This window comes from Tursiops truncatus, unplaced genomic scaffold (assembly GCF_011762595.2).
Source record: "Tursiops truncatus isolate mTurTru1 unplaced genomic scaffold, mTurTru1.mat.Y mat_scaffold_275_arrow_ctg1, whole genome shotgun sequence".
NCBI classification, from domain to species: Eukaryota; Metazoa; Chordata; class Mammalia; order Artiodactyla; family Delphinidae; genus Tursiops; species Tursiops truncatus.
In genome coordinates this window covers 65,000-73,970 of record NW_022983256.1, presented here as the reverse complement: position 1 = coordinate 73,970, position 8,971 = coordinate 65,000, and the positions used below count along the sequence as shown (strand labels likewise).

The 8,971-nt window shown below is 49.6% G+C and overlaps 1 long non-coding RNA gene across 10 annotated transcripts in view; it reads right to left on the bottom strand.

Moving 5' to 3' along the window:
* Positions 1-2,483: 2,483 nt before the first annotated feature.
* The window catches only part of LOC141277737 (uncharacterized), a 70,910-nt gene continuing 64,422 nt past the window's right edge, over positions 2,484-8,971 (bottom strand). For 8 of the 10 annotated variants that reach the window (XR_012329511.1, XR_012329510.1, XR_012329509.1 and 5 more), the window contains 3 exons: positions 5,995-6,125; positions 5,426-5,563; positions 3,102-3,176 (listed from right to left, as the gene is read on the bottom strand). This is a non-coding gene — a long non-coding RNA (uncharacterized lncRNA). Of the gene's footprint in view, positions 2,611-3,101; positions 3,177-5,425; positions 5,564-5,994; positions 6,126-6,567; positions 6,702-7,137; positions 7,270-8,971 lie in introns of those variants that run through there. The other 2 variants (XR_012329518.1, XR_012329514.1) reach the window with 2 other exon arrangements.

Below are 8,971 nucleotides of genomic sequence, written 5' to 3'. Positions count from 1 at the left end.
GCATCACAAATGAATCTCAGTTCATAATTAGCAAGGGCGGCAGTGGCATGTAAACCTCACAAGCAAAACCTGGTGGAGCTCAGAAATGCACTGCATCTTTTGATCCATGATCTTCAGCTCCAAATCACACATGAAACTAGTTAAAAGGGGAAACAAAATACGAAGAAATGTATAACTGTTAGTTTAGAGGAAAAGAACAAGTCTAAGAGGTTACAATAATAACAAATTCAAACAATGTGTGAATAGAATACATACCCTAAACCTATCATGAAAGTATGATGGTCAGAAACTCTCCTCCATAAAAGTCAGACAAAAACCAGAAAAACTGATCATGAATTCTAGTAGTTCTGGGGCTGAACAACCTACTCATTTAAACCAAGGGATCATCACCAAGCACAGGTATTAAAAAATATTACATGAAGGAAACTATGATGAGTCTTTTTTTTTTTTTTTTTTGCAGTACGCGGGCTCTCACTGCTGTGGCCTCTTCCGTTTGCGGAGCACAGGCTCCGGACGTGCAGACTCGGCGGCCATGGCTCACGGGCCTAGCCGCTCCGCGGCATGTGGGATCTTCCGGACCGGGCATGAACACGTGTCCCCCTGCATCGGCAGGCGGACTCTCAACCATCGCACCTACAGGGAAGCCCAGTGAGTCTTTTTTTTAAGTGTTGTATGGACCATCCATTAAAATAACTGGAGTCTTTCAACACCCCCATGACACATAGAAATAGCAAGTCAGACATATGGATCTGACAGGATATCATACAACCCTTACAAACTCTCACTACAGAAGAATGGACACAGGGTATAATTAACCAAAGAGCCAATTAATACAAACAGCCAGTAAACCTCACCAGTAAATCAAATGAATACAAAATAAAACAAAATGTGGTTATTCTCCTATCAGATTAAGGCAAGATTCTGTACGAAAAGCCTTTAAATAATGTCTATACCTTTTTGATCCAACAACTCTCTTTCTAAGAATTTAACCAAAAGAAATAGAGATATAAGTAAGTAAATATATCAGAGTACTATTTGTAACTGAAAAACTGGACACAGCGTATATCCAAGAATGGATAAGCTATGTGCACTGTGGCATATTCATACAATGGAATACTGAACAATCACAAAATCATGCAGGAGATGCAAATTTTAATGACTTGCTAAAATGCTTATACCAAATTAATTGAAAAATATTATAAAATTTGGAGTAATCCCACTTTGCATAGAAAATGGAGAGGTACTCATTTTTGTAGTTTTACATTTTTTAACAAGTGCTACAAGCCAGTGTTTGTGAGAGGCAGCTTCACATCTACTGTTGGGGTGGACTACAAAACTGGCATAGCATTTCTGGGTGGTAATTTGGCCATGTGTATCGAAAGTCTTAAAAATATGTCACACTTTGTCATTTCACTTGTAGTACCTTATTCTACAGAAGTAATCCCGATGGATACAGAGATGTATATACAACGTATTCACATTGTTTCTGACAGGGAAAAGCAAACTGTCTAAATCTAAAGGCAAAGAATTGATTAAACTATGGGACATCAATATGACGCAATACTACATGATACATCATTAAGTGAAAAAAGCAGGAATATGAAATAGCAAGTATACTACTATTCTATTTTTGTAATACCTAAGTGTACAAATATATTTATAGGGAAGAAAAAGACTGAAGTATATACACCAAAATGACACAGTGATTATATCTGGCTATTAAAATTATAAGTAATTGTTCTCTTGTTACTCTGTAACAATGAGCTGTTCAGCCATTCCTACTGCCATGCTTTGGACCACTTGCATCACCCCAAAGTGTCTCTCATGCCATTACCTATCACTCCGTGCACTTGCCAGCCCCTGACAACCAGAACCCACTCTCTGACTCTGTGGATCTACCTGTTCTGACGTTTCTCCTCAGTGGGGTCACACCCGTGTGTCCTTCTGTGTCTGACTTCTCTCGCTGAGCATCATGTTCTCAGGATTCATCCATGTGGCAGTGCGTGTCAGGGTTTCACACCTTTGCGTGCAGAGGGAAGAGAAAAGAGAAAAGAAAAGAAAGGAACATTGCATGCAAGTATGGTGACAGCTGGTGATGAGAACCAGAGGGAAGGCTCTGGGACCCGGTGGCGCCATGACCTGTGAGGGCCTGGGGCGCCTGCCAGTCTCCATGGAGGCTCAGCAACTCCCAGTCACTTCCCCAAGTGGGGGGCCGCCCTCTGAGTGTCTGGGCCCAGGACCCACTGCTCATTCAGTCTTCCTTCAGTCAGCCCTTTGTACTGAGAGAGATGTTCTCACAATCTACAATGGGGAGCACGGGGACAGTTTACTGAGCCGTTCAGCCATACCAACTGCCGTGGTTTGGACCACTTCCATCACCCTAAAAATGTCCCTCATGCCATTACCTATCACTCCGTCCCCCTCGCCAGACCCTGACAACCAGGAACCCACTCTCTGACTATGTGGATCTACCTGTTTCTGGACGTTTCTCTTCAGTGGGGTCAGACCCTGTGTGTCCGTCTGTGTCTGACTCGTCTCACCGACCATCGTGTCAGGGTGCATCCACGTGGCGTTGAGTGGCAGGGGTTTACATCTTTGCATGCAGAAGGACTGATAAAAGGAAAAAGAACAGGAAGGAACATTGCACGCAAGTCTGGTGAAAACTGGTAATGACAGCAAGAGGGAAGGCCCTGTGACCAGGGTGCAGGGGCCCGTGAGGCTCTGTGGTTGCTGCCAGTCTCCGTGGAGGTTCACAAACTCCAAGTCACTACCCCAGGTGGGGGCCGAAAAATGAGCGTCTTTACCGAAGACCCACTGCTCGTTCAGCCTTCCTGCGGTCAGCTCCCTTTGTCCTGAGAGCGATGCTCTCACAGGCCGCACGGAAGCGCGGGGGACAGTTTACTAAGCTGTGAAGCCATCACAACTGCCATTTTTTGGACCATTTACGTCACCCCAAAAATGACCCTCATGCCTTTAGCTATCATCCCGCCCCCACGGCAGCCCCTGACAAGGAGGGACTTACTCTCTGACTCTGTGGATCTACCTGCTCTGTACGTTTCTCCTCAGTGGAGTCAGACCCTGCGTGTCCTTTTTTTTCTGAACGGCTCTCGCTGAGCATCGTGTCCTCAGGGTGCATACACGTGGCAGCAAGTGTCCAGGCATCACCCCTTAGCGTGCTGAGGGACAGAGAAAGATAAAAAAAAAGAATGGAACATTGCATGCAAGTCTGCTGACAGCCGATGATGACAACGGTGCCACGGACGGATTGGAAGAGGGCAATGGCAAAACCCAAGGGCCTTGGGACGTGTAAGAGAGGTTGTAGGGAGGAAGAGGAAAGACATGCTATTCTCTGAAGCAATCATCGTAATCCAGGTGTACAAATAATAATGGTAGACCCAGAGTAACGGCAACACAGATGGAAAGGTGGAGTATGAGAAGACATAGAAAGAAAAACTGTCAGGGCTTCACCATTGATTGGATACATTCATTTCTCCATTTAACACAGGTTATCAGTAACTGTGCCAGTCGCTGGGAACGAAGAGTAAGCAAAACAGTCATGATCTCTTTCCTCACGGACCATGTGATAAACACCTATCTAAAAATGGATGTGAAATGTGATGAAGGCTATAAGCGAGAGGTACGTGGTGTTATGTGAGCTATGGTAGGGGATGTGATGAGTTGAGTAGGTAAGGGGATACTTCTTGACAAAGTGACACCTGAGAAGACATGAGAAGGATGATGAGGGCATCAATCAGTTGCAAACTAACAGAGAAGGACATTTCATTCAGGGGCAGCATGGGCAATGTGCCATTGTAAGTATGTAGGCTGAAAGGAGGCCACTGTGGGCTGGAAGATTGAGAATGAAAGGAAGGAGGGGCAAGACAAGGCCGCAGAGATCATGCTCCATCCTGCCCAGGGGATGCCCTGCCCTGCGGACTAGCACACCCAGAGTGCCAGTGCACAGCCAGATGAGAAGCCTGCTCTAGAATGCAAGTCAACACTGCTTCTTTCACCAAGAAAGTATTGCCTGTTAAACTAAACAGCATATCTAGTGGACATATCATTTACATTCTGAAACAAGCTCCTTAACTTACGGAACAGCAACAGTTCTCAGGCGCCGGTCAGGAGCCTCCCGGCGTGTGTCCCAGGGACCCCACCTGCCTGCGACCTTCAGCTGCCTGGCAGGAAGCTACGCGCCAACTCCTATGGCTATCTGTGCAGCGAGGTGTATTCCGCAGACACGTTCCGCACACACTTCAAGTCGGAGGCGGACTCAGTGCAAGGGTGAGAGGCTGGCCTGCCGTGCAGACCAAGAAGGCGCTCTTTGTCCTGGGCCGAGATGCTCGTGCCACCTCCCTGGGCCTGCCGGGCTCTGAGGGCCCTGCCCTGGACCCCCTGCTCCCCTGCACTTTGTTCAGTCACAGCAGAGGTGGCCACAACCCCACCACTCTGTGAGGTCAGTGTTCCACCCTCCTGCAGCCCTGCCCCCTCTCCGCAGTTGCCATGAACTACAGAAGCTGCATCCTGAGGCCAGGGGGTTCCGAGGATGCCAAGGGCAGACATATGGCCTTAAATGAGTCGCAGAGGCCTTAAGTGGGCTTGTGTGGTTGGGCTCACCTCTTATGTTTCAGTGAACTTTGTGAGAAGACAGGGCCTGGGAGCTGCCATCCTCACAGTTGGGCTCCACAGTAAGATGTGTGCGACACACCTCAAACTGACCCAAAACATGGAGCAATACCAGCCATCTAGAGGTCTAAAAGAGAGCCGCTGCAGCTAGCCCACAGGTCCAAGAAAAATAAATTCTTATTTATGTAACTGAGTTTTGGGGAGATTTGTTCCAAAGCATTATCACAGCAAGAGCTGACTAATAGAACATCCTCCAAATCACTGCTATGTACATGGCTGCCACCATGCCTACATATAAGGCAATTGTGTCCTCAAACTTTGAGAATTCTTGAATTCTTGGTGCCTCTCCACACAATGTACATGACTAAACTTTCCCCAAATAGCTTCACTAATGTACCACAAAGATCTCCCTAAACTTTTATTAAATGTAATGCAAAGTTCTTTCTATTCATTTTTTGTTTCTACGTAGTTAAAATGACTTTTATCAATCTAAAAGGATGGAAATTGGAACAAAACATTTTGTGGATAGTTGTTATCCACAAAGGAAAATCACAAACAAAACAGGCATTACACTGAGTGTAGAGCACTAATGCCCCTGGTGTCTGTAAATGCCAAGTGAACAACGGTTTGATCGCAGAAAGACTGAACGAACGGTGAGTCCTGTGCGCAGATGCTCAGCTGGCGCCCCGTACGTGGGGAAGTCACTGGGGCTTCCAGAGCCTCCACGGAGACTGGCAGCAGCCCCAGGTCCTCACAGTGAACGGCATCATGGGCCCCAAAGCCTCCCCTCTGGATCTACCTGTTCTTGACGTTTCTCCTCAGTGGGGTGAGACCGTATATGCCCTTCTGTGTCTGACTTGTCTCGCCGACCATCGTGTCCTCGGTGCATCCACGTGGCATCAAGTGTCAGGGGTTCACCTCTTTGCATGCAGAAGGACTGAGAAAAGAATAAAGAAAAGAGAAACATTGCGTGCAAGTCTGGTGACAACTGGTGATGGGAACCAGAGGGAAGGCACTGTGACCAGGGTCGCCGGGCCCTGTGAGGCCCTGGGGTTGTTGCCAGTTTCCTTGGAGGCTCACCAACTCCCAGTCACTACCCCAAGTGGGGGGCCGCCAAATGGGCGTCTTTTCCGGGGACCCACTGCTCGTTCAGTCTTCCTGTGGTCAGCCCTTCGTCCTGAGAGCGATGCTCTCACAGGCCGCATGGGAGCGCGGGGGACAGTTTACTAAGCTGTGAAGCCATCACAACTGCCATTTGTTCGACCATTTCCGTCACCCCGAAAATGTCCCTCACGCCCTTGGCTATTAATCCGTCTCCTAGGCAGCCCCTGACAACCAGGGACTTACTCTCTGCCTCTGTGGATCTACCTTTTCTGGACGTTTCTCCTCAGTGTGGTCAGACCCTGTGTGTCCTTCTGTGTCTGACTGGTCTCGCCAACCATCGTGTCCTCAGGGTGCATCCAGGTGGCAGCGAGTGTCAGGGGTTCACCCTTTTCATGCTGAGGAACGGAAAAACGATAAAAGAAAAGAAATGGAACATTGCATGTAAGTCTGGTGACAGCTGGTGATGAGAACCAGAGGGAAGGCTCTGGGGCAGGGGGCGCCGTGCCCTGTGAGGCCCTGGGGCTGCTGCGACTCTCTGAGGAGGCTCAGCAACTCCCAGTCACTACCTCAAGTGGGGAGCCATCAACTGAGAGTCTGGGCCCAGGACCCACTGCACGTTCAGTCTTCCTGCAGTCAGCCCTTCATTCTGAGAGCTGTGTTCTCACAGGCTACAATGAGGAGCATGTGGACAGTTTACTGAGCTGTGTAGCCCTCCCTACTGCCATGCTTTGGATCACTTCATCACCCCCAAAATATCCCTCAGGCCCTTACCAATCACTGCATCCTCTCGCCAGCCCCTGACAACCAGGGACTTACTCTCTGCCTATGTGGATCTACCTGTTCTGTACGTTTCTCCTCAGTGGGGTCACACCCTGTGTGTCCTTCTGTGTCTGACTTCTCTCCCATAGCGTAGAAGTCTCAGGGTGCATCCAAGTGGCAGCGAGTGTCAGGGCTTCACCACTTTGCATGGCCTAGTGACGTAAAGCAGAGAAGATAAAAGAAAAGAACGTTGCATGCAAGTCTGTTGACAGCCGGTGATGAGAAACAGAGGGGAAGCTCTGGGATGGGCGTGCCATGTTCTGTGAGGCCCTGGGGCTGCTGCCAGTCTCTGGGGAGGCTCAGAAAGCCACACTGACTTCCCCACGTGGGGGGTGCCAGCTGAGTGTCTGGGCCCAGAAGCCACTGCTCATTCAGTATTTGTGCGGTCAGCCCTTCTTCCTGAGAGCGATGCTCTCAAAGGCTGCACCAGTGTGTGGACAGTTTACGAAGCTGTGCAGCCATCACTACTGCCATGTTTTTGGACCATTTACGTCACCCCAAAAATGTCCCTAACGCCCTTAGCTATCACTCCGTCCCCACGGCAGCCCCTGACAACGAGGGACTTACTCTCTGACTCTGTGGATCTACCTGCTCTGTACGTTTCTCCTCAGTGGAGTCAGACCCTGTGTGTCCTTTTGTTTCTGACGGCTCTCGCTGAGCATCGTGTCCTCAGGGTGCATACACGTGGCAGCAAGTGTCAGGGAATCACCCATTTGCGTGCTGAGGGACAGAGAAAAGATAAAAAAAAGAATGGAACATTGCATGCAAGTCTGGTGACAGCCGGTGATGACAATCAGCGGGAAAGCCCTTGGGCCGGGTGCGCACGAGCTGTGAGCCCTGGAGGTGCTGCCAGTCTCTATGGAGGCTCCGCAAGTACCAGTGACTTCCCCACGTGGGCAGCACCAGCTCAGGTTCTGGGCCCAGGACTCACTGCGCGTTCAGCCTTCCTGCAGTCAGCCCTTCATCCTGAGAGCGATGCTATCACAGGCTGCAACGGGGAGCACAGGGACAGTTTACTGAGCTGTGCAGCCATCTTTACTACCGTGCTTTGGATCACTTCTGTCACCCCAAAATGTACCTCACACCCTTAGCTATCACTCCGTCCCCTCGCCAGCCCCTGACAACCAGGAATCCACTGACTATGTGGATCTACCTGTTCTTGAAGATTCTCCTAGTGGTGTCACGCCCTGTGTGTCCTTGTGTGTCTGACTTCTCTCGCTCAGCATCCTGTTCTCAGGGTACATCCACATGGCAGCAAGTGTCAGGGTTTCACGCCTTTGCATGGCCCAGTGACGAAAGGAGAAAAGAGAAGAGAAAGGACCATTGCATGCAAGTCTGCTGACAGCCGATGACGACAACGGGTGCCACTGACAGATTGGAAGAGGGCAATGGCAAAATCCAAGAGCCCTGGGACCTGTAAGAGAGGTTGTAGGGGGAAGATAGAAGACATGCTATTCTCTGAAGCAATCATCGTAATCCAGGTGTAAAATAATAAATGGTAGACCCAGAGTAACGGCAACACAGATGGAAGGGAAGAGTATGAGAGACACTAGAAGGAAAAACAGTTAGGGGTTCACCATTGATTGGATACATTCATTTCTCCATTTAACACAGGTTATCAGTAACTGTGCCAGTCACTGGAAACGAAGAGTAAGCAAAACAGTCATGATCTATTCCTCACAGACCATGTGATAAACACCTATCTAAAAATGGATGTGAAAAGTGATGAAGGCTATAAGCGAGAGGTACGTGGTGTTATGTGAGCTACGGTAGGGGGATGTGATGAGTGAGTAGGTAAGGGGATACTTTCTTGACAAAGTGACACCTGAAAAGACATGAGAAGGATGAGGAGGCATCAATCAGTTGCAAACTAAACAGAAGGACACTTCATGCAAAGGGGCAGCCCGGGCGATGTGCCGTTGTAAGTATGCAGGCCTGAGAGGAGGCCACTGTGGGCAGGATGATTGAGAATGAAAGGAAGGAGCTGCAAGACGAGGCCGCAGAGATCACGCTCCACCCTGCCCAGGCGATGCCCTGCCCTGCGGACTAGCACACCCAGAGAGAGAGTACGGTGCACAGCCAGATGAGAAGCCTGCTCTAGAATGCAAGTCAACGCTAATTCTTTCACCAAGAAAGTCTTGCCTGGTAAACTAAACAGCGTACCGATAGAGTGGACACGTGATTTACATTCTGAAGCAGGCACCCCGCCTTAGGGAACGGCGACGGTTCTCAGGGGTGCCCGGCAGGAGCCGCTCACGCGCGTCTGTCCCAGGGACCCACCCTCCTGCAGCCCCGCCCGCCCCCCCCTCCGCCGGTTGCCCTGGGCTACGGAAGCTGCATCCTGGGGCCAGGGGGCTCCCAGGAGGCCAAGGGAAGACACGATGGCCTTAAATGAGTCGCAGAGGCCTTACGTGGGCTTGTG